Raw genomic sequence first — 23,897 nt, 5'->3', positions numbered from 1 at the left:
TTCCGTTATACTATCATATAATCAAAAACAAAATCTTGAGTTCGAGCATACCCTTTTGACCTAGGGCTTTATTCGAAGAACTTTAATAAATAGCTAAATGAACGTCATCATGAGTAAACTACACCGATGAAATATTAAAAACAATATCATCTGATTCATTGAGATCATAAATAGTTTGAAAATGGGTAACCCAATCATTTGCACTACTAAGAGCCCTCAGATATGAAAGGTCACCATTGTTAGCTCTAATTGAGATAACTGTTTGCAAAAAAAGTTTGGAGTTCAGCAGTTTAGATGACTCAGCTAAGTGATCCCAATTGTTCTTCTTCAGTTTATGTTATAAGGAGGATTTGTAAAGGTCTTAACAAGATTTTATCTCCTCAGGTATTCTAGGTTTCTTAGCTAGTGCCTTGCTCAGATGCCTGTTAGTACAAGAACAAGGAACATTACACATTAAGTGGAGGTTTGGTTGTTTGCTACTAGGTTTGAACAGAGAGATTTTAATGCCTAAGCATAGACCAATAAATAACTGAGTAATAGGCTCAGCACCATCAGTCTCAGATAGACAGGTTATAATAAGAGATTAATTGAATGTCATCAAGGCCCTCAGTACAGTTTATGGGGTAACAAGCTTCCAGGCTAACCTCAAACAATTATGCCGGGTAGTGTGATGATACGCATGCACTACAGTGAAGTTGCAATTATAATTAGAAGACAAAACCGCCAGAGTCAGTGGGTTATGGTCACTAATGTTGGTGTCTAAAACATCACTACATAATTAGTGTCCTAGCAAGCTACGGATCATAAATATGTAGTCAATGGTGGGGGTGCACCCTTGGCCAACAAATGTAGGAATAGTGTTATGTTACTCAGAATCCGGCTCACAAGCATTTAATAAACCTTGCTAAACGTAGTTACGTAATATAGTCCCTCTGGAATCTTAATGACAAAGCGCAACAGTATTACATACAAAATATACTTAAAGTTTTGTGAGGAGCTAATGGTTATTGTGCTAAGCAAAAAATCACAACTGTACATATACTGATTATATTTGATTAGGATTTATTCTAAATGTTTATATCTTGAAACAATTACAGAAAAAAATCTAAAAATACTGTTCCATAAGTTTCTTTTAGAGCAGTCTCCTAAGGAACGATATTCAAGAAAACATAGTTCACCACATCATAACAGTAGTGTTTCAAGAAACAGTTACAGTAACTCCGTTTTGTCACATGATATTTGCAGCCAACACTTGTTTTGCGGCAGTTGTTGCCGCCTCGTCAGCGCCTTAAACTTGTACCAACGTGTCTCTTATTCGCATCTTTTTTCCTAATACTGTCCTGACATAAATTCAAATTTTAAAATATAAAACAGGTAATAGGAATCATTGCTTAAAACAATTCCAAAGTCAAAGATTTTCGTCATCCTCTGGATTTAAACCCCTTCGTTTCCGTACTACTGTTATAAGGCCTGAACCATTCAGCTAACCTTAACCAAGCCTATTGAAGCAAGAGCACTGTGGCCATTAGCTGCCCGCAAATCTTAAAGTACAGTTGATGTATCCACTTGGCTGGGCACAAGCCCAGTGGGTGAAGCTTGTGCTGGGACACTAGAGGCTTTGCCCACATTTCAATTTAAATATTACATACAACATGGGCTAAAAAGTTAACATTAAAAAAGTTAATTTAACATTAAAATCTCCACAAGTTAAATGTTTCAATAGATAAAACTAGGCAATTGACAGCAAAGGTAAAACGTGGTTTAAGGTAGAATTGTGTGAGGCAGAGAAATTGGTATTATAAAAATCAAATATTTACAAACAGTAGGTGCTCAGACCCTTAATTGAAACTCATTACTATAAGTGTTTATAGCATACCCACTGCCACCCAAAGGCACCCCTTTGCACTACCCGAACTAGAGGGAGTAGTGAAAATAACCAAGAGGTAGGGAAAAGAATTGACTCCTTGTGTTCACAGACAGTTTGCTAAGCAACAGGATCCTAGAATCAATCACAACGCAGTCCCCTTCAAAGGTTTTAGGAGACGTATTAAGGGACTCTTCAGACAGAAATATTCTGATTAAAATTACATAAATCCTTATAGTTCGTTAATCAGTGTAAGACCTTATTCCTTAGGTGTTCAAAATCCCCAATGACATTCTTGCCCAGAACAGGAATGTCTTCTAAAAGAAACACATGCCCAAGCCGAGGGAGGTAAATTTAAGGAGCCAGATTGCTGAAAAGGTGCACTTGTTACACTAGGTTTTTAGCTACCGTACTTTGAGACAAGCTCTTTCCGGGAGGCTCGCTCCTTGGCAGGACCGGACTGTAGTGTAGTTCCTATCTTCCCAATAGGCTCTGCGCATTGGAATAATACCTACAGCAGTAAAGGCCTAGGCCAGACGTTAACTAGGTCTACTACTGTCGATACTAGACTTAAGTTTTGGGTTTGCCAGCGTAGCTCAGAGTTCGCTAGAAACTTTCTCGAATGTTCAGGAAAGAATTAACTCCCCTGATTAGACAAGAAGGGATTTAGTTTCTGACAACCATAGAACATGACAACTTTGCTCTCCCCTAATCAAGAGTGTATCTCCAGAGTCGTGTGAGCACAAGGCAATTATTTTACTCAGTCAGTACGTGCATTCTTAGTCTCATCAGTTTGTAGAGAAAAGGAAGAGACGGGCGTGTTCAATAAAAAGGTGTTATTTATTGATCAGTCTCTTTTCTCGTACAAGAGAAATGGATCGATATTATTGCAATACTTATAGTTAAGTAAAGTGCATACATTAAAAGCAATAGTATAAAATAATACTGTAAAAACATTGATATGGTTTCTGAGCCATATGATGTTTAAAATGATTAAAATATATTTACATACACATATACATTTGACTAAACGTACTCAACTGGTGTTTCTAAATACGCCTACCCCGTGTACCTGACCTAAGTCTAATGCGTGGGCGGGAATAGAAAGTTACAGTTTAAGTTAAGTTTGTTTTTGCCAAGTGAATAACTAAAGAATTCTCTGTGAGGGGTTATTCAGTTCTGTACCTGGAAGTTAGGATGAATGAGGAATGGTATCTCTTTCTCTGCTCTCAATATTCCAGGCTGCCTGCGAGGGCTGCCCGAAAGCGCCGGTGCTGGGTCTCTCGGCAGGAGATAGCAGCGCGTCTCTCAGCGCGTCAGGAAGGCGGGGCTGCTGCCAGCGGGGTCTGCTCTGCTCTTGGCTTCGGCAAGTATGGCTGCTCCGTCTCGTCACCACGCGTGTGTTTGCATAGGGCAAGATCGGCAATATTTATACCTTAAAGGTGCCGAGATTGACGTAAGGATGGACATAGATGCGTCAATAAAGATGTCATACGACTTGCTCGTTAGCACATTCTTTTACTGAAGTTCTCTGTGAAATCAAAACAATGGCCGCACGGATTTTCCAGGTTGTCATAGGTTTGATTTGTTATGAGAACGTCGTATGCCTTATCAGGGGCTGGAGGAATGTCGCTTGTCTAATTAGATCTCAAGCGTTATGACCTAATCAGATAACACGTTCCTGTGCCGTAGTGTGACTGCGTCAGATAACGGTATCTGCATCATGGGGGCTTTTCTTGCCTCATGGGCTGACTGTTAGTTAACTTGATAGTTAGTTTAACCAGAATAGGGTCAGGAATAGGGGGATCGATTCAGAACCTATAGGAATACATGACACCCACTCCACGCTAACTATGGTCATATTTACTAATCTATGCATAGTATAACATAGTACAACATACTATAGAGTATAGTGTATACCTCACCACCCCAAAATACATAAATGCATTTTGAAATTTTCAAATATACTGAAAAATTGCAGTCATATATATTGTATGCACTTAAGCTATGAATTAAACGCTAAAGTAAACACGCATTTGTAGACATTATTGCTTATTTGGTATATGAGAAATACACATGAAATGGCTCTTAATATGGCTATACAGAAAGAAAGTTCGAGACCATTTCATCACATAATAAAATAGTTGTGAACATACCAGCGGGCAACTAAAGTTTATAAAGTATCTAAAAATAGAAATCTTAGTTCTCTAGGAATAGTTTCTTACTTTAAGCAGAAGATAAGTGTCCCGAAAATTTTGTAAAAAATAATTTGGGGCTGCTAAAAAATTGCTGTCCGTGAACTGGTGGGAAAAATTGTTCATGTGACTTTATTTTTAAAGTTGAAGGCCGAATTCAGGGAACGCCGTGTGCGAGCTTGCTCAAAAGTCTCTATTTCTGTTCTGGAGAGAACATCATATCATTAAGGCTTTCGAAAAAACTGTCAACAGCTTCATGGGAAAGTTCCACTAAGTCGGAAATAGGTGTAACCATGCATTCGTGCGCATGATTGTCTCCATTGACATTCTGATTCGCATTGCTGACAGAAGGTCGTACCTGATTAATGCTGCTTTCATCTTGAACTTCACTACTCTTCAATCGTAGTGGTGAAGACTCCACGAATGCCGTCATCAGGATTGGCAGCCTTTGAGGGCAGCACAAAGCGTGAACCTTGGTAGGAACCAACAATGTATCTGCATCCACTGGCGCATCCGATTGTAGCGTCAGACAGGTGTCTAACACGCATTCTTCTCCGCATAGCAGACATCTCAATACAGGTAAAACACATCTTTGCCACATTGGTCGAAATGATAGAAACCAAGTCATGTTCAGGTCTCTAAGCCGGGATAGTCCCAGGATTTTTGATATCCGGTCCCGGTATCCAATGGCTAGGATTGTATCTTCCATTGTCGCGAGAGTTTGATCTGTGACATGGGTTGCCATAACGAAAAATAAGGACTAAGAATAGGATTCCTGCAATTAGTCCCAGGATCAGGGGAAGTCCGCCAAAAATCGAATGGACGAAATCTGGAAAAATACCCAGTATGGCTTTGAATGGTGTTAATGCCATCGAAAATACTGTCTTAAATACTTTTGAGACCCCAGTGGTATCAGAAATATTTAAGATTTCGCTCAGGATTTCCGCGAAATGTACGGGGGAATTAGTCGATAATAATGTATGTATCTCTGCAGTCGTCCTTGCGACTTGTAGATCATACGTTTCTTTTGATGACGTGAGCCTTGTAGGCGTCTGAAGAAGCACTGTTTTCATTCTGCTTAAAGTATCTATTCGAATAGAAGTAATTTTCAAATTGGGCCATGCCCTTGCCTCCCTGTCTGGAAAGGAGCTGGGGAACAAAGAACGTCCACAGCACTTGACCTTCGCAGTCGTAGTGACTAGATAAGGAGTCCCGGGCATAAGACTACAACATTTGCGGTCTACAATAAGAATGTAACTCCCATTATAGAGTCTTTGAAAGAATGGTTCTATTTCGGTTGCAGGTGCGCCTTGCTGGTGACATGAAAGGTTGTATGAATTCCCTTCACAGGCTCCATGCAAATTAATTCCGTTACACAGAAGCGTGCCGCTTAGTGACATAGCACAATTGTTGCCACTAAGAAACACTTTCTGTCCTTTATTACTGACACATGCATGTGAATAGGGCAGGTTCCAAGTTGTTTTAAGGTACCCCTTCCCCAATTTCTCGTACATGCCAGCCTGTATATATTTTTGGCAGTATTGAAACCTGAAGGTTGAGATTGGAATATTTATGATTCCGTGTATTATCCATTCACTGACAGGTCGTTCTGACATTGTCATTTGTAATCTTTCTAGTTTTTCAATGCTCAAGATTGTATAATCAGCACCCTTTTGCGCCATACCGATTTGTCTATCAGTAAGGTTAAAGATTTGGAATAGTGACGTTGTGTTGATTAAACGCCAAGGCACATAGCCTGAACGCAGATTTTGTAACGTCCAGCCAAGCTGTACAATAGAACGCAATTGTGACTGACCATGTTGTAATAACAGTAAGTCTTGCGATAATATATCGATTGCTGACGACACAATGCTGTCCAAAGAAAAAATTCTGGAGGACAGAGTCATTAACCCATTATCCACTACAGAAAGTGATTTTTCCAAATTAATACGGTCAATTTCCCGTATTCTCTCTGCTGTTTCAATTTGATTAACCTTCCAGGCCTCATTGTATGCTGCATATACAGAGGCTGCTATGAAACGCTTTTGACGCTGTTTGCGTGGTCCCATTATGAAATCACGCAAGTCAGCACCATCAGTAAGTAAAGTTAGGTGTTGCTTAATTTCAGGCAGTGTGGAAGTTTGTAGCCATTGAAGGCATAATTTGCCCACACTGTAGGTTGTTATTATCCCTGGGTGATGTCTTTGGGGATATCTAGGGTCTGGCCTGGTCATTTTGAACCCCTGTGTTTTATTCAGGAATCTGTCTTGACAGTTATTTGTATCTGTGGGCCAGATCAACCATTGTTTCCAATTAGGATGTGTTCTGTTTTGGTTTAATATATGGTTTACGTCTATCTCTTCATCCGTATCAGAGCTATTGCTAAACATTGTTGGCTTTGGAATAGACGGTTTATTTAAATCTTTGATTTTGGCTAGGCCAAGACAGGTGGTTTGTTGAACAGTGTCATTTAAAAATATCATTTGTTCTGGGATCATGCAAGCTCTAAACAAAGCTTCTAAACCCTGTACTTGCCATTCTTTTGTACCCCAAACACTTTTCAAATCAACATTTTTGTCCCAATAATTAAATCCTAAAGTATTCATTTCCTCGAAGAATGAATCTGAATATATCAACTTTGTGTTGGTTATCATGGTTTTCATCCCTGTCTTGTTTGACAATTTATAATAAAATGTTTCAGCATTACTTGTGTTAAAACCGGAAAAATATGAATATTTGTCGTAAACAGTTCTTGAGCTCCCTTTTGGAGGTGTTGCACAATGTTCCCATTGATTATAGTTTAAAACATTTCTCGGTTGTGCAGATTTATGTAAAAAATGGTTACCATAGTGGTTATAACAATACATACTATCATAATTTGTAGAACCTTGCAAATAATCATGTTTTGTAAATTTAGCAGACATTACTAAGTCAGACATCATGTTATTAATGCTTTCGAAGTCCCAATCATCAGCAAATGAGTTTGGTTTTGCAAAGTCACTCAAGGAGATCTTGATTTGGTGTGGGTATTTCAGGATCTCGACCGGACCATAAATTTCATAGTCAGTGTTGTCCCAGGCTACCCCACCAGGTATCGGATTGGCTGTGAAGTTGGCTGAAGAAAGTTCTCTTTTCTCGACGTGTGAAGATGTGTGTGGTTTGAGGACCAAGTTGATGTTCTGACTTGCTGTGTCCATTTTAGCATATTTTCCCTCAATGAAGCGTCCCAAAGTTAATACCATGATGAGCCAAAGTATGAGGATAAATGCACCAAAACCCACCCAAAATTCAATCCATGGAGAAATCAGATATGTTTCTTTCAGTTGGTTCAAAAGTTCCTTAGCTTTGTCTTTAAAGGATTTTGATGATGGCTGTGTCTTTGATTCACTGAGGCTTTCAGAGGAATCATCGAAGTTGATGAAGTAGCCGGATGCAGTTCTGTCAATTGTTCCAATTGCTTCAGGATTTTTGTTTCTTGAATTGTCACCTGGTACTTCATTATAGATTGGTGTGTCTCTGCTAAATGTTTTTATTTGGGTTTTCAGAGGTCTGAGTTCTATTGCATCGTTGCATAGTCCTTGTTGTTCTTCTGTAGGCGTTTCGAATGTGATGAGCCTCTTTGTTAGGACCTCTGTACTGGTAGCAAACCTTGGTGTTCTGCTACTTATTGGGAGTCCACTTGGCCTACTGTTTGTTATCGGCCACATGTTGTGGTTTTACCAGGTCGATGGATACAACTCGGTTCTCCTTTTTACCAGCAAGTGGCGGTAGTACAACTGATCTTGTCCCGTTGACAGACAAGACAGGAACTGCTTTTCTGTAAGAAGGCCCAAATTCCTTCTTTACCGCGATCTTCTCCCTGACTAGATCCCCGACTTTTGGAATCCAGACAGGTCTTGCTGGGACAGGTGGTGATTCTTCAGTGGTTGTTGGCTGTTGTTTCAACTGTATGTTGCTCAGGTCTTTCCTTGTTTTGTTTAAGTCCTGCAAAATAGCCAAACGGTCTTTGACATCAAAGCTTTTTTCTTTAACCACTGAAGTCTGACTGTCGAGGTCAGAGATAATCATTCTAGTTCCAAATAATAATTCGTACGGACTGAATCCCTTCAGAGAATTTCTTGGCAAGTTATTTAGACTACGTTGGACACTTATTAGATGTTTGACCCACCCAGCTCCCGAACCTAATATCCTTTCCATTATAGATTGCTTTCTGCCTTGGTTTTTTCTTTACACCATCCCGTACCCTCAGGAAGGAAGTGAGAAGATTCCCGCTGGACTGTGCTCATTCGGCCATGTTTCCCCCCAGGCTGGTGGGCTTGAGTGAAAACAATGGTCGAACGTAGCATGCTCTTAGCGTATATGCCATTTAGACTCGCAAATCTTTGTATAACAGTACGGACGTCAGCCGAGTGCTGGTGATCTACATTATAAGTGGAAACTAGCCTGTATATGTTAATCGCAAGCCCTGCTTTTTATTGGTGATATTATCTGCCTTGATACGACGAGGTATTAAACTGTTTCTCTCCCCACTGCGATCTCTGTTGCAGTTTGGGCAGTTTTTTACAAACATGGTATAATGCAGGCTCATGCCTGGCCACCAGTACCGTGATTGTAATTCTTCCAGAGAATCTTTTAATTTAGGGGTCTGAGACCCTCGCCCATGTGTGCGTCTGCGATTAACAAGCTTCTCCTGTCCATGTTTGGAATCACTCTATCCCCCACTCCAGGGATTCGAGCAAAAGGGACGGAGTTTGCATCGATTATGTATGTATAATTGAGTGGATAGTTGATCGGTAACGCTGAGCAGTCGCCTTTTGATGACGTTTTCACCGCCAGCATTGTTTCACCGTCAATGTATTTTAATGTACGCTTTTTTCGATCTACGGGAGCCGGTATAGTGGCTGCCGCTGCGGCTGTTTCAGCCAATGAATTCCCTACAATGTGAACGCCATCACGCTGATGACTCAGTGAGTGTGTCACGTGAGTCTTTGGTAGTTCTTTTTGTAAAAGAGCTATTTGTTCCCAGAGCAATTTCTGCTTTATTGGTGCATCTGTGTCATCTTTGTAACCGTTCTGAATCCATGTCTGCAAATCCTTGTTATATGCTTTGACGCAGTAATATGAATCTGACACTATAAGTGTCGGGAATTCGCGATCCGCATTATCTAGCGCCATTTTTAAAGCTAAAATTTCAGTTTGTTGTTCTGAATTACTTTCTACTGAGTGTGTCTTTGTTAATAGAGGTTTTAGTTTACCTCCGCGCCACACTTCTTTTGTAATCTCACATGTGGGGTTGTATGCTTGTTCTCCCCAAACGGAGGGGTGAGCATGTCCGTCTGTATAGATTACACAGGCGTAATGTCGTAGAGGTAGAATGTCGATTGGCAGAGGATACGTCTTTTCATATTTTAGATCTTTTAATTCTTCTAGTTCTTTAGAAAATTGTCAACCAGGCTATACTTGATAATTCATATCCTACGTATAAGACCGTTAAATGGGCAATTCTGGACTTTTTAAAGTTGAATTTGTAACCCTCTGCTGCGAACCCAAGTATTATGGTGTTCACTCTTTTCAAGTGAGTATCCAAGTCATCATCTGTTAAGTAAATGTCATCGACATAAGATAACGCTTCATCATCATATAGTTGCAGTAATTCTGTTACTCTCGCTGAGAATACCCCCGGGCTGTTCTTGTACCCCTGGGCTAACCGACAGAATTGCTTTTGAGTGCCATTTACTGAGAATGCAGTTAAAGATCTGCTCTCTGGTGCTATGTTTTGACAAAAGAATCCATTGGAGATGTCCAAGGTTGTTTTGTATTTTTTGCGCACTATGTTATTCATTAGTGCAGCACTGTGTGAGTTTTGCACTGCAAAGGTTTTGCAACATGTGTTAAGGTGTCGGTAATCCAAAACTAGACGATATGAATTGTCTGGTTTGGAGACCGGAAACAAAGGATTGTTCATTTGTGAGGTGCAAGTTTCAATCACCCCCTGGTATTCTAGCTGATCTAGTATTTCATTTACCTGTTTTTTAGCTTCTTGCTTAATTGGGTACTGCCTTTGTGCAGTAGGTTGTGATTTTAACTGGATTTTGTGAGGAGGAGAATCCTCATCCCATCCTACATGATTTTTATATAAAGCAGGTGCTAAGGCCACTGCCCACTTTCTAGCAAGTGTGTATTTTTTATGAATCGGGATTTGATTCGAGAAGGCAGGCATAATTACTTCTTCGCCATGAGGGCACTCCCTGACAAACTCTGGTGGCCAGTCTTTTTCAGCTAGAAGGATATCATAGCCCTTGGAGAGGTTATCCCAAAATAGTCCCCTTATTTTCCTAGTCTTATCGCCCTCTATACGTAATGTTATCTCGTATATCTTGTGGGGTTTGCTAACTCTGGTGTCTGCAGTTTCCACTTGAAGATATTCATTCGTGTCCACTGTCTCCAGATGATTCATAAGGACTTTGCGAGCTATGCTCACTTCTGCTGCGCTGTCTAGCATTGTCTGAGCCCACTCTCCGTTTTTCAGTTGTGTCCTCAGTATTCTCGGCATTGTTAACTACCTTGATACTGGCTACCTTCTTTTTTGGAAATTGTAATTTCTTTTTTTGTTGAGCAGGTTCCTTGTCTTTGGACTTGGCGTGCTCTTCTCTTTGTTCTGATCGTCCTCTTCTTTCCGATTTCTGCGAGGAAGTCTGAAAAGATTGAGAGGGACGTGTATCAATGTCTTGATATCTATCAGGTTTTTTAATATTATCCCTATTTCTAAGGTTATATCTTTTCCCAGAGGGGTCACTCTGGGGTGACCTGTGTCTCTGGTTCGGAGATTTCTCCCTTCGCCTAGGAGACCTTCCTCGGGACTGGAATTTCTTTTCTTTTGGATTGGATTGTTTGTTTCCATCCCAGTTCTTTTTTGGTGAATTATTATTAAAAAATATTTTTTCTGGACTTTCAGTCAGTTGCGGTTTTACTGGTATTCCACCTAAACTATCTCTACCTAGTTCTTCATAAGATTTTTCTATGATTCTGGCAATTTCAGCTGGTTGGTCTGCTATATCTGTCTCTTTTAACCTCTGGCGGATCGCCACGTTTGCTGCTTCACCTTTTATATTGGCTAGTAATATAGCCGAGACCTGCTTGAAGTCTTTCAGTAATTTCATACCAAGAGTTAAAGCTGGTTCTGGACCGTATTCATCTTGAATTTGTTTTAGCACATCTGGTATTACCGAAATGGATGGAACACCGTGCGTTTTTGTGTAGATTGAAGCAAAGACTGTACCCCAAGTGTCACAGTCCTCTATGTGTGGTGCGATTCCCATTGGGAGACATATAGTCAGAATCCTGTGTTTTTCTAGCGGGGTGGTGTCAGGAAACACCGCCTCTATTTGGGTTATTTTCTGTGCCAACCAGAATGGTATCTGTTCCCGTTTAGCCGGAACTTTACCTAGGCAGGATTGGATGTTCTGTGGTGTGATTTTATTTGTGTTCCCCTGGTGAGGGGTCAGTTGTGGAAGTTTAATCGCTGGCTGAATTGTTGAAGTCCGCATTACATACTGGACTAATTGTCTATGAATTTTTAGTAATTGTTTTAGCTGTATTAACAGCTCTCCAGTAGACATTCTTTCGATGTCTAGGTGTGGTGTGTATCCGGCTAAGACCGGCCACGTTGCTCCTGGTCTACCTAAAGGACCGAGCCTTGTAATGTGATTGTTATGTATTAGGGCGCCATCAAATAAGAGCAAATGCTCTTGGAATTTGAGTGGTACTTCCACCTCCTCGAAAGGAGTGTAAATGTCGGGTGGAACCTCTATTTTGTAATAGTGGAAGTACTTTGTTACAGCATTTGCTGCTGGAAAATGTATCCATGTATAGTATACCTCTGTCTGCCGATATTCGTGTGCCTCAATTACGAATATGACTGTGCCACCTCTAGGTGTCAGTCCATTTTCTATAAGTTTTAAGGTTATAGATTTCCTTTTGGCGACCGGGATGAGTATTATATCCGCGTCTGCATCCTTTAGTGCAGTATCTGCTGCTGTTATTTCAGCTGCTAATCTAACTGCCTCTCTTTCTTCATCACTTTCTGACATTTTACTGTCAGGATGGTTATTTTTTTTGTTTGCAGATCAGGTTTCTTATGGAACAAAGATTAGATGCACAATACTTTGGAACAGTGTATCCTTCAACGTTGACTAAACCAAGAACCTTACATAGGAGTTCCCTCCTGCGGGGTTTTGGAGGATATTACCTTTCACCCACTCCAGACGTCTTTGGAGTATTTGGGAAAAGGGGTCTGAGTGAGAAAGCACGACTGAGTTACTCTAAATGTCTTACGTTAGTTTTATCGCCCTTTCCAAACGCGTTGGGCGCCATGTAGTGTAGTTCCTATCTTCCCAATAGGCTCTGCGCATTGGAATAATACCTACAGCAGTAAAGGCCTAGGCCAGACGTTAACTAGGTCTACTACTGTCGATACTAGACTTAAGTTTTGGGTTTGCCAGCGTAGCTCAGAGTTCGCTAGAAACTTTCTCGAATGTTCAGGAAAGAATTAACTCCCCTGATTAGACAAGAAGGGATTTAGTTTCTGACAACCATAGAACATGACAACTTTGCTCTCCCCTAATCAAGAGTGTATCTCCAGAGTCGTGTGAGCACAAGGCAATTATTTTACTCAGTCAGTACGTGCATTCTTAGTCTCATCAGTTTGTAGAGAAAAGGAAGAGACGGGCGTGTTCAATAAAAAGGTGTTATTTATTGATCAGTCTCTTTTCTCGTACAAGAGAAATGGATCGATATTATTGCAATACTTATAGTTAAGTAAAGTGCATACATTAAAAGCACTAGTATAAAATAATACTGTAAAAACATTGATATGGTTTCTGAGCCATATGATGTTTAAAATGATTAAAATATATTTACATACACATATACATTTGACTAAACGTACTCAACTGGTGTTTCTAAATACGCCTACCCCGTGTACCTGACCTAAGTCTAATGCGTGGGCGGGAATAGAAAGTTACAGTTTAAGTTAAGTTTGTTTTTGCCAAGTGAATAACTAAAGAATTCTCTGTGAGGGGTTATTCAGTTCTGTACCTGGAAGTTAGGATGAATGAGGAATGGTATCTCTTTCTCTGCTCTCGATATTCCAGGCTGCCTGCGAGGGCTGCCCGAAAGCGCCGGTGCTGGGTCTCTCGGCAGGAGATAGCAGCGCGTCTCTCAGCGCGTCAGGAAGGCGGGGCTGCTGCCAGCGGGGTCTGCTCTGCTCTTGGCTTCGGCAAGTATGGCTGCTCCGTCTCGTCACCACGCGTGTGTTTGCATAGGGCAAGATCGGCAATATTTATACCTTAAAGGTGCCGAGATTGACGTAAGGATGGACATAGATGCGTCAATAAAGATGTCATACGACTTGCTCGTTAGCACATTCTTTTACTGAAGTTCTCTGTGAAATCAAAACAATGGCCGCACGGATTTTCCAGGTTGTCATAGGTTTGATTTGTTATGAGAACGTCGTATGCCTTATCAGGGGCTGGAGGAATGTCGCTTGTCTAATTAGATCTCAAGCGTTATGACCTAATCAGATAACACGTTCCTGTGCCGTAGTGTGACTGCGTCAGATAACGGTATCTGCATCATGGGGGCTTTTCTTGCCTCATGGGCTGACTGTTAGTTAACTTGATAGTTAGTTTAACCAGAATAGGGTCAGGAATAGGGGGATCGATTCAGAACCTATAGGAATACATGACAGGACTGGTCCTCCAGAAGACTGGAAGGGTGTGGGCCGGCTTTGCAGTGGTGGGGGCTGGTTTTGTTACTAGGGACCCTTTTTACAGTGTTCCTGCAATATTGACCCCCAACAACAAAAGCAGCAAGCAAGCTTATCCAAACTTCCGGGGCCAGGCAATGCTTCCCCAGATGCTGGTCCGAGAAAATTGCCAAGGCTGCTTTGGGTTTCCAGTCCGGCCCTGCCTCTAGGGCAGTTAGATGCAGAACAAGTATCAAAAGGCTGGCAAAGAGGTGCTGAAGTTAGTGTGTGTATATTAAGGGTGGGTAAAAGAGTGAGGGTATAGGCCAGATTAGCCGAAGGGCGATTTCTAGAAATGCTACTAGGTGCCAAAAGGGAAATAGCAGCAGAAGCACAAGAGTTCAACTTAGAAAGATCAAGCCACTAAGTATGCGGTTGACACTCTCCGATTTATCAACCAGAGTATTTGGAAGGACCTTCAATAAATCTGAGACTTAATAAAAAAAAAATCCAGGAACGACACATCCGTTGCGAGCAAGGAGTGAACCCTTTGTCCGTTCCAACACATTTATTTACTATAGTTATGAGCAAGCCGGAGGCATGCTGCCCCTTTTTTTGCATTTGACTGCATGCTCAACAAGAGGCGAAGGAGCCAGGAGGGCTGACAGGCTCACTCTTGGCCTGGTCTCTGCCAGACACCTGCGTATCCTGTGCATCAGGAATAACAGTGCGCTTAAGAAGCCCAAGGCACCAGCTCCCACCTCAAGTCACTTGCTCCTGTACACTATTTGTGATGTCGTCCACTCTGGAGCATCCTCAGGAGTCCTGCACAGCGGGAAGAACAGCACACTTCAAAAGCGCTCGGCGCCAGCTCCTTCCTCCAGGCAACTGCCCCTGTATACTATGGGCAATGCAGTCTACTCTGCAGTGTCCACTATTTCACTTTACGCCACTCTACTTTTTCCCACTGTATGCCACTCCACTCTAACCAACTCCACACCACTCCTCTCTACACTACTCCACTGAACGCTTTTCCACTCTACACCACTGCTATCAATGCCACTCTACTCTATTCCACTATACATAACTCCACTCTATGCCACTCCACTCTACACTATTCCACTCTTCCTAACTCTACTATATCCTATTTTACTCTCTGCCACTCCACTCCCCAGTATGCCACTATACTCTATGCTACTCCACTCTATGCTATTCCACTGTACACAACTCCACTGTACTCTATGCAACTTTACACCACTCTACTGTTTTTACTCCACTCTACGCCACTCCATGCCACTCCACTCTAGCCTATTCCACTGTATGCTATTCCACTTCATGCCACTCCAGTCTATGCCACTCCTTTATATGCCACTGCACTGCACCTCACCCCACACTGTGCCACTCCAAGCCACTCTCCTGTACGCTATTCCACTCTGCGCCACTCCAGTCTGTGCCACTACACTGTATGTTATTCCACTGTACGCAAGTACACTCTACGCCTCTCTACTCTAGTCTATTCTATTCCACTCCACTGCACCCCACTCCACTGTACGCATTCTTCTTGATGCTATTACACTCTACTCTATGCCGCTCTACTGTACTCTATCCCACTCCACTGTATGCTATTCCACTCCAATCAACGCCACTCCACTCTGTGCCGCTCTACTCTATGCTATTCCCTTGTACGTAACTCCACCCTACGCCACTCCACTCTGCGCTATTCTACTGTATGTCACTCCACTCCACACCACTCCCCTGTACGCCACTATACCCTAGGGTTATTCACTTCATGCAATACCTTTCTACGACACTCAACTCTACACTATTCCACTCTACGCCACTCCACTGTATGTTATTCTACTCTTCGCCACCCCAGTGTATGCCAATCTACGCTATACTACTGTATGCCACTACACTGTACCCCACTACACTGTACGTCACTCTACTCTACAATACTTCACTCTATGCCACTCCACTCTATGGCAATCCACTGTATGCTATTCCACTCTACACCACACCACTCCACTCTACTCCACTCCACTCTGTGTTATTCCACTCCACTACTCACCTGTACACTATTCCCCTGTACACTGTTACACTCAACGCTACTCCACTCTACACTATTCCAGTGTACGCAACCCCACTATACATCACTCCACTCTATGCTATCCCACTCTATGCCTCAATCTATTGCACTCCGCTGTATGCTATTCCAGTCTATCTCACTCCACTCTACACTGTTCCAATGTACCCTCTATGCTATTCCACTGTACACCACTAAATTGAACCTCACTCCACTCTACGCCACTCCACTGTAAGCTATTCCACTCTACCCCACCCGACTCTGTGTTATTCCACTTCACTACTCCCCTGTACGCAGCTACACTCTATGCTAGTCCACTCTATACTATTACACTGTACGCAACTCCACTCTACAGCACTCCACTCTATGCTATCCCACTCTATGCCACTTCAACCTATACCACTCCATTGTATGCTATTCCGGTCTACACCACTCCACTCTACACTATTCCACTGTTCACTCTACGCTATTCCACTGTACGCCACTCCACTCTAAGTTTTTCCACTCTATGCCACTCCACTCCACTCCACCACAGCTCACTCTACGCCACTCCACTGTATACTATTCCACTCTACGTCACTCCAGTTTACGCCACTCCACTGTAAGTCACTACATTGTACTTCACTACACTCTATGCCACTCCACTCTACACCACTCTACTGTACGCTATTCCACTCTACGCCACTCCACGCTGTTCCACTGTGTCAGGCAAGGCAGAGTCAGAAGGTGTTCATTCAGTGGTAGGTAACTTAACGTCCAATGTCTGCAAGTACATATGAATTATTCTTATAAACTCCGCTCCAAAAGACATTGACAATTGGAAAGGCAATGTTAAAGTTGAACTAGCATATTTTATTTGTTTCAGATAGACCAAATGATATAAACCAGATCACCATGCTTAACATTAATGTTCACACCGAGCATAAATAAAGGTGAATACAGATGCAAACAACCAAAAGTAAAATAAAAAATTTAAAAAACACTACCCTAAAATGTAAATTTATCCCTCGGCAGATTAACTGATAAACTGCCTCATTGTAACTCTAATGCGCCACTCCAACTGGGGATGAGAATTGAAATGCCGTACCAGCACCAAGCTCAGAGACTACCTATTATAAAGGAATTAATTGCCTGCAAACTATGCAAATGTAGAGATCCCAACCCAGATTTGAAAGTAATTATCTGCCAGCATTAGCATCTTTAGTTAACAATGCACCATGCCGCAATGAAGAGGAGGAAACAGGGCCTCATCAAACCCCTGCAAGTAGCTGTTCGGCAAGATCCATTTACTGCCTGTGACAGGCTGCTGCATTTGCTGAGGATAGCCTGTGTCTCTGTATCAGGACAGTGGGTGGGAGATGCGGGCACCTGCCAAGAACATCAGGGCGGCTCTAGGCTCATGGTGGCCCTGGGCAGGGAGCATAGGCAGGGGGCCCCGGAAGAGGGGGTCCGGGCGGGGTGGAGCGCGAGGCAAGTGAAGTGGGGGGGGTTCGGGTGTTTGGAAGCGGAACAGAGTTAGAGGCCGCCAAAACCCTCCCAGGGGCCACCACACAAATATGTATCCATCCTCAGAGGATTATTATATTAAGGATATATATTGGCGTGGTGGCCCCTGGGGTTTGGTGGCCCTGTGCAGGTGCACAGCTTGCACATGCCTAAGGCCACCCCTGAGAACATGGTTCCCTCGCAATAATACCTGGCAGAACGAGAATCCTGTTAATTCCCGCAGCATTCCAGCACTGATTTGCAGGGAATCAGATCAATTAAAAATATCTTACGGTATACTCCTGTGGGAATTCCACTTTATTAACAATGTACTCTTGATATGATAATCAGGATGATCTTGGATGGGATATAATGAGGCATCTATCCACTTATGTCTTGCCTACATGTTTCAGCCATTTCACATGCCCAAGCAATGGCCTTTTTCAGGGCTGTTATGATGATGGTGTCTCTGCCTAATGTCCACTTATTCAGTGCAATACATTAAAAGATGCAAATATTGAGAGACATTCTCTGACATGTTCGCGGTTTTATTATGTAACTCTTGCTATACATTTATTTTGCTTCAAAGTCAATATAGGGGGCTTCACCCTGTGAGCACACCATTCATCAAAGCGTAGGGAACCAAAACCAACCTACTGGTCCTGTGTCCGTCCGGCACTATAAAGGCTGCCTAGTGCCATGCGGAGCATTTCCACTATGATACACAGGTGTGTGTTGGCTGTCTAGCATAGAATTTGTACCTGAACAAGACTCTCCTGGCACAAAATTCTATGCCTATAAACATTTTGAAACATTCCTCACAGTGTAGCTCAAATACAAAGTGTGATATGTTTTAAGAAATTAAAAAAATCTCCTTGGCGGCATCATCTTCCAGAAAGCATTAGTTCTTAAAACAAAGCCCAGTCTAGCTATTTTTGTAGATCAGGCTTTGCATCAAAAACTACTGGTGCATACGCAGATCAGCCCAAAAAACAAGCATGTAACCCAAGTCACACCCCTTCACATAAAGTGGTGCAGAACAGCACAAAGTGCAATTTGCACTGAGAAAAGGAAACCTTTCAAGCTACCTTTTATCAGCAGCAGTCTTTGAAAATCTGGTCAAAAGTTGTTTCAGCTCCAGGTCATCAGAGAACATGAAGAAAGCAGAGCCTTTCAAACAGTGACCATACCTCAAACCTCCAAATTAGAGTAAATTTAAGACTGGGATGAATCCAGATTTTCGGTAGACTGGAGTATAAGATGTGATTCGTAGAGGACTCTTTGGTCCATTGTACTCTAGTGTTCTTAGTACAATACTATGGATTGTACACACAGTAGATCCTTTTTATGTGCTATTGCAGTGAATTTGACATACCATAATAAAGTATTTCTGTGGTAATGAGGTGGAATCGGCACACTTTTGTGTAATTGTCTTATAATCAGTCTGCATCCATCACATTATTATGCTGTTGGCGTGGGAGGCAATAGTGGTCTGTGTTATACACTTTTATCTTTTATCGAGTAGTAGCATTTTTCTTTTTTCTTCCTTTCAGAACGTCTTGCTCTTCGATATAAGAATGCTGAGAACTTGTGGAACATTCTCCTTGGCTGCAGCATCCCATCTTGGTATACCTGTGGGGGCAACATCCTACAAGTGAGGAGTGACTCAGCCAGGAAGATATATGCTCTGTTGTTGGGTTAGACACCGATGTCCTATGGCCATTTAAGGAGTTAACCACAGAGTTGTTTACCCAGAGCTCCTGAAGCAACAAAAAGAGGGGACCTTGTTTTCTTTTACTTCTTACTTATGTCTTCATCATAAGGACAGATTATGGCCGGCTCTGCAAGAACGGATTTTATGATCTTCGATTAGGAGCTGGGGACATGTACTTGAGCCGGGGACCTCAATGATCAAAATAAGATGTCCATGTGTGGGAGAGAGAGTGTGTGTAGACCGTGTGTGTGCATATGTGTGTGAGCGTGTGTACGTTGATCTTACTCGTCACTGTTATTTAATCATCAAGTGTACCCATATCGAGAGACAAGCAACAATTGTACCTTTAAATAATATGCTCTTCGTCCTTTCTTTTGTAAAGAAGATTTTTTGATCGTTTTTGTAAATACATATTCTTTACCCTCAAGACAACTAAATTCAGTCAGTTAAGCTTATATTGATTGTCAGAAGGAAGATTTGGACTCATTGTAATGGCGTTTTTTGGTTGTAATCCACACATTACTACTTTGTTCATGTTCCTGCAGACACATGAAAGTAATTGGAAGTACTCAAAAATAATGCTTTACTCTTGAAATTCTTCAAGATTCAATCAAACAGTGTCAGCAAAATGCACTCTAGAGCTACACTACACAAGTCTCCCAGCTTTAATGTGTAGAGCTACTGGAGTTATGTGATGGACACCAAATAACCACATAACAAAGCTACACCAAATAAGACCTTCACAACTTTACCACAGAGGCCTTCTTTACCTTGGCTTGGACACCTTCAGGCAATGGAACACTTGCAGATTTGCACACACTTGGAATAGCCAGCTTGAGCCAAAGAAGTGATGGGCACATATGTTCCATTTAAGCCTGTGTTTTAAGCAGGTACAAAAAGGATGTTACAGAACTGAAACAAGAGAATGTGTGCCGGATAAATCTGTGGTATTCTCTGTGAAGCATTTTCTCTAGTTCCTGGGGCAGACCGTGTTTGCTGTGCAGTATCCCGTGCAGGTATTGCCTTATATCACTGGTGTCGCAGCGACACCCATACTATTGCATTTCTCTTGGATAACCAATTTACTCTTTTTGGTTTCGGATAAATTACACTGTAGGTGTAGTGAATTCGAACAATCAAGGTTTTACTCTAGGAGGTGGTAGAGGAATAGAAACTGATATAGCCTTGCACAGTAAAAAACACAAATATACTCGATGTCTAGTAGGGTCTATTATTCACTTCTTTGTTACCAAAACAAAGAAAACAAATTGGTATGTGGTCATTAGTTCAGTTATAAAAAGAAACATACACCCCTAAAAAATGTGTCGCTACCTTCTACAGCCCATCACATTTCTACAATTTTGTGTTGTTATACCGCACCCCAAAATAACATGGGCCCATGTGGCGAAGGGTTCAGGTGTCCACTGTGGCTTTTGAGCGCTTTACTGCAAAGTTTGATTTTCAGAGCCTGATAATGAAGCAGAAATGCTGGACAGAATGCAACAATGTATCAGGTTCTCTGTACGTTTCCTTCAGCCTACGTTTTTTGAGGATTTGAGCCTGTGTGACTGAGTTGCCAGCAAAATAAAATAATCCAAAATTCAATTAAGCTCCATTTTTTGAGCCATAGGCTGTTGCAATAAAGTCTCAGGGCCAGATTTATCAAGGTTTTGCAATGCCCTTGACCCACGCAAGGGGGGGCAAGGGCGATGCAAAACTTAAGTGATATTTATCAAGTCACGCAAGGCCACATCGCGTGGCCCTGCACGGCCTGATAAATCTAGATTACTTTAAGGCAGTGCAAATCAAATCCTTGTGTTATGGTGCAACAGGGATGTGTTCCATTGGTGGAACATGGGTGTCCCACACATCCACCCATCGACTTTGGCACATTCCCAAAATGTACCATTAATGGTAGACCAGGGAATGCATCAAAATGCTATGCCTCACTGAAGAACCGGGTTTTAGAACCCAGCGGCGCCAGGGGCACGCCCAAAGTCTTCGGGTTCTCCTGTCTTGGTATACAGAGACACGGAATACTTCTGGATGGCGTCAAAGATCAAATTTATTAGCTGCAGCTAGTAACAGTAATCCCAGCAATACAACACGGTGTACAACTCAGGAAACTGCTCAATTTTCGTAGAGCAATACATCTCTTTTTATACACCATATTCTCATTACAAATGTACACCCACTGCGCAAAATTCTGACCAATAGGACACATTTTCTAACTGAGTATCACATTAACATAAACCCAATTTACAGTAACCCAACCCAAAAGTTAATTATTAGGACTGTACCAAATTCAATTTCCACAAGCCAGACAAACCCATAATTGAAAGCACTACCCATGTAATGAAAAGTCGTAAGGAAAGAAACAATTCAGATGTTGAGTAGGATAAGATATGTGCAAGAAACTAAAAGTTAACGATATCCTGAACATTGATTGGCAATTTTAGACAACGATCAGCCAGAGAAATTGGCTTCAAGAAAGGGTCAGTTTCAGGTGGCGGGGTCAGCGTCTTTGCACTTCACTCACAAGTCAGAAAAGGGCCTGTTAATGCATACATGAACAATGAGGCCCATGCAACTTTGTTCGTTCGGTTACCTCCACGGCCTACGTGAGGGCAACACAAAAATGGCGTCACAAACAACTCAAACAAAATGGAGTCTGGTTCGAAATCACGGAACCTCATCCCGAGGTGAAGCATAATGAAGAGAAATAATTTTATTTCTCCTCTTTTTTCCCTCTTTCTACATGTGATGCATTCTGCACACACATAGAAAAAAGAAAATGCCTCTCAGGATTGGTTTTGTACAGGAAGGTATCCCTTCCTGCACAAAAACAATCCTGCATGCAACTCAGGCACACTTGCAATATGACACAAGGGTGTCTGCATTGGCACTAGGCAGCCAAAAGGGTGCCAGCGCTAGGAGCGGACGGGAATGTGCTGTATAATGGTAAACACGGTGCATTCCTGCCCTTTCCCTTTCACGCTGTGTAGTGAAAGAATGATAAATTCGAAAATAAAACAATTAACAAACAATAATATAACTTACCTGCTGCTCACGCAGCCCTCTCTCTGCAGCCTCTCCAGTCTCATACTCCTCCCTCCCAGGGTCCCTAAGCCAATCACAATACTGCAATGCAGCGTTGTGATTGGTACCCCTAAGCTCTCCTAAGCCAATCACAATGCTGCATTGCAGCATAGTGATTGTTCTGCGTGCTATGGTTCGGTGCTCAGATAGGGGCAGGGAATCTGTGCATGTTACTCACCAGTCTGTGTAATGCAAAGTGCACATGAATGTTTGGCCGGCCGAGGACGGCCAGTCAAACATTCATGCACACTTTGAGTGGGCAAACCACTCCTCCCCTGGTCCCTGCTCCGGTCAGCCCACCCCTCCGTGCATTTCTTTATTATCATTTTCTTTTTCCTTTGCACTACCTTAAAGCAGTGGGGCGCCAATCCTCCACCGTAGCAGAGAAGCTGCCCCTGACAGTGTCCAACTGTAGCCGGATTAATGCTTCTATGGTGTAAGAACAAGCTGGGTCAGCACACTGAGGGGCATATATTTACGCTCCCTTTGTGCCACCATTGTGCCACTTTTTGTGCCGCAATGGCAACGCAAACCACTAAATCATGTTTATGAGGCTCTGCAAATCCACTATGCGTTGCTTTGAATGGCCTAATACATATGGAGTAAGGCCAGGCCGTGCAACCTGTTGTGTTGATTTACTCTGCACTAGGGAGGCATTCCATGGGTATTGCAGTGGGTGTTCCCAAGCAGCACCCATGGATTTCGACGCAACCCTAGATTTACAAGACCATGTAAACCTAGGGACGTGCCAAAATCCATAACATAATTTCTCCTCCTTACTTCCTCTTTCTATGTGCACACAAACAATCCTGTCTGCTTTGGCAATAGGCTGTCTGCCAAAACGGCACCAGTGTAGAGGGAAAAGACAGGAATGTGCAGTATGTCATAGATATGGTGCATTCCTTCCCTCTCACCTTGTTTACTTGCTGTGCTGCCCTGTGCCAAATCCAGATAAATATGCCCCTCAGTCCGTGAATTTGTCTGTGATGTCCTCAAGCTGTGGGCATAAAGTTGCTGTACTTGTCAATTTCAAATGAAGAGATGCAAGGTCCTCATGGCTCCTGGGCAGTTAGCTCCTTGAGGCATCCTGAAGGCAAGCTTTGAGTTGGCCTGAAAATGCTTCCTCTCCCTCAGGTGGTAGTGCAGTTCCCCTTTATCCTGGTAACAGTGGTAGGTTAGTTCCAAAATCAAGGGTCCAGTCCCATTCCTTAAAGGAGAAAAAAGAGAAGCTAAATCTTCTTCCTGCAGACCGTCTCTCTGTACTGATGCAAATAGCCTCCTCAAAGTCAAAATGAAGCAAGAGGTATTGATTGAACTGGGGAAGTATTTATCCTGTGATTAGTGCACTGGCAAGAAGCAAGCTCCCATCACATGTTCTTAAAAATCCTGTACACTCCTACAATCAGGATAGAGTACAACTCCGTTGCTTTTCCACCTTCTTATCCAGGCTGTTCTGGAAAGTTGAGAACTGGCCCCAACCAGTCCTACCAAGTACCACGCATCAGGCGTTACACTAATGTATTTCAGTGTGGTAATCCGCGTTACCGCACTGAAATGCATTGTCATGAATATCTGTTGAGGCTTGTGTATTAAACCTTAGGTGTGGCAGCGCGCCGCCAGTGTCGTGCATTGTGCGCGCTTGCTCCCGCAGTCATGGGGCTCACGCTGTGAGGTAAGGCAGTGCTGACTGGCTCACAACTCACTCAACTGCA

The 23,897-nt window shown here is 42.5% G+C and overlaps 1 protein-coding gene across 1 annotated transcript in view; it reads left to right on the top strand.

Moving 5' to 3' along the window:
* ADAM19 (ADAM metallopeptidase domain 19) overlaps positions 1-20,691 on the top strand; it is a 353,591-nt gene extending 332,900 nt beyond the window's left edge. Inside the window, exon 23 of the mRNA XM_078653717.1 lies at positions 18,926-20,691. The gene's annotated coding sequence lies outside the window, so the exon portion shown is untranslated. The remainder of the gene's footprint in view (positions 1-18,925) is intronic.
* The last annotated feature ends 3,206 nt before the right edge of the window (positions 20,692-23,897 follow it).

The sequence above is a fragment of the Lissotriton helveticus genome, chromosome 7 (assembly GCF_964261635.1).
Source record: "Lissotriton helveticus chromosome 7, aLisHel1.1, whole genome shotgun sequence".
Lineage (NCBI taxonomy): Eukaryota > Metazoa > Chordata > Amphibia > Caudata > Salamandridae > Lissotriton > Lissotriton helveticus.
The sequence above is the reverse complement of the archived record's forward strand: the minus strand, read 5'-3'. Positions and strand labels throughout refer to the sequence as shown.